The following is a 2500-nucleotide window of genomic DNA, read 5'->3' as shown; positions in this document are numbered from 1 at the left end:
AATTTTTTTTAATGTTAAAAACGTTAATAAACGTCATGTTTACGCATGGATTAAACATTGAAATAATTTTAAAACGCTTATTAAAAAAGTTGGTGTCGACCGTGGGACTTAGAAAAATTTCGGGAAGTCCGATTCGCCTGCTGGAATTACCGCACGGGCTGGACACCTCGCTCCGACGAATCGGTTTTTTCCATTTTTTTTGAAAAATAAATTTTTGTAATTTTTTTTAATGTTAAAAACGTTAATAAACATCATGTTTACGCATGGATTAAACATTGAAATAATTTTAAAACGCTTATTAAAAAAGTTTACTCTTGACCGTGGGACTTAGAAAAATTTCGGGAAGTCCGATTCGCCTGCTGGAATTACCGCACGGGCTGGACACCTCGCTCCGACGAATCGGTTTTTTCCATTTTTTCCGAAAAATAAATTTTTGTAATTTTTTTTAACGTTAAAAACGTTAATAAACGTCATGTTTACGCATGGATTAAACATTGAAATAATTTTAAAACGCTTATTAAAAAAGTTGGTGTCGACCGTGGGACTTAGAAAAATTTCGGGAAGTCCGATTCGCCTGCTGGAATTACCGCACGGGCTGGACAGCTCGCTCCGACGAATCGGTTTTTTCCATTTTTTCCGAAAAATAAATTTTTGTAATTTTTTTTAACGTTAAAAACGTTAATAAACGTCATGTTTACGCATGGATTAAACATTGAAATAATTTTAAAACGCTTATTAAAAAAGTTGGTGTCGACCGTGGGACTTAGAAAAATTTCGGGAAGTCCGATTCGCCTGCTGGAATTACCGCACGGGCTGGACACCTCGCTCCGACGAATCGGTTTTTTCCATTTTTTTTGAAAAATAAATTTTTGTAATTTTTTTTAATGTTAAAAACGTTAATAAACATCATGTTTACGCATGGATTAAACATTGAAATAATTTTAAAACGCTTATTAAAAAAGTTTACTCTTGACCGTGGGACTTAGAAAAATTTCGGGAAGTCCGATTCGCCTGCTGGAATTACCGCACGGCCTGGACAGCTCGCATCGACCGATACATTTTTTCCATTTTCAGTGAAAAAAAAATTTTTGTCAATTTTCTCAACGTTAAAAACGTTAATAAACTGCGTTTTTATGCGTGGATTAAACATTAAAAAAATTTTGAAATATGTGATGAAAAAGTTTACTCTTGACCGTTCGGACTTAGAAAAATTTCGAGTACCTCGGATCGCCTGCTGGAATTACCGCACGGCCTGGACAGCCCGCATCGACCGATACATTTTTTCCATTTTCAGTGAAAAAAAAATTTTTGTCAATTTTCTCAACGTTAAAAACGTTAATAAACTGCGTTTTTATGCGTGGATTAAACATTAAAAAAATTTTGAAATATGTGATGAAAAAGTTTACTCTTGACCGTCGGGACTTAGAAAAATTTCGAGTACCCCGGATCGCCTGCTGGAATTACCGCACGGCCTGGATAGCCCGCATCGACCGATACATTTTTTCCATTTTCAGTGAAAAAAAAATTTTTGTCAATTTTCTCAACGTTAAAAACGTTAATAAACTGCGTTTTTATGCGTGGATTAAACATTAAAAAAATTTTGAAATATGTGATGAAAAAGTTTACTCTTGACCGTCGGGACTTAGAAAAATTTCGAGTACCCCGGATCGCCTGCTGGAATTACCGCACGGCCTGGATAGCCCGCATCGACCGATACATTTTTTCCATTTTCAGTGAAAAAAAAATTTTTGTCAATTTTCTCAACGTTAAAAACGTTAATAAACTGCGTTTTTATGCGTGGATTAAACATTAAAAAAATTTTGAAATATGTGATGAAAAAGTTTACTCTTGACCGTCGGGACTTAGAAAAATTTCGAGTACCCCGGATCGCCTGCTGGAATTACCGCACGGGCTGGACACCTCGCTCCGACGAATCGGTTTTTTCCATTTTTTCCGAAAAATAAATTTTTGTAATTTTTTTTAACGTTAAAAACGTTAATAAACGTCATGTTTACGCATGGATTAAACATTGAAATAATTTTAAAACGCTTATTAAAAAAGTTGGTGTCGACCGTGGGACTTAGAAAAATTTCGGGAAGTCCGATTCGCCTGCTGGAATTACCGCACGGGCTGGACACCTCGCTCCGACGAATCGGTTTTTTCCATTTTTTCCGAAAAATAAATTTTTGTAATTTTTTTTAATGTTAAAAACGTTAATAAACGTCATGTTTACGCATGGATTAAACATTGAAATAATTTTAAAACGCTTATTAAAAAAGTTGGTGTCGACCGTGGGACTTAGAAAAATTTCGGGAAGTCCGATTCGCCTGCTGGAATTACCGCACGGGCTGGACACCTCGCTCCGACGAATCGGTTTTTTCCATTTTTTCCGAAAAATAAATTTTTGTAATTTTTTTTAACGTTAAAAACGTTAATAAACGTCATGTTTACGCATGGATTAAACATTGAAATAATTTTAAAACGCTTATTAAAAAAGTTG

Source organism: Nomia melanderi, unplaced genomic scaffold (genome assembly GCF_051020985.1).
Source record: "Nomia melanderi isolate GNS246 unplaced genomic scaffold, iyNomMela1 scaffold0681, whole genome shotgun sequence".
NCBI classification, from domain to species: Eukaryota; Metazoa; Arthropoda; class Insecta; order Hymenoptera; family Halictidae; genus Nomia; species Nomia melanderi.
This window is presented reverse-complemented; position numbering follows the sequence as displayed.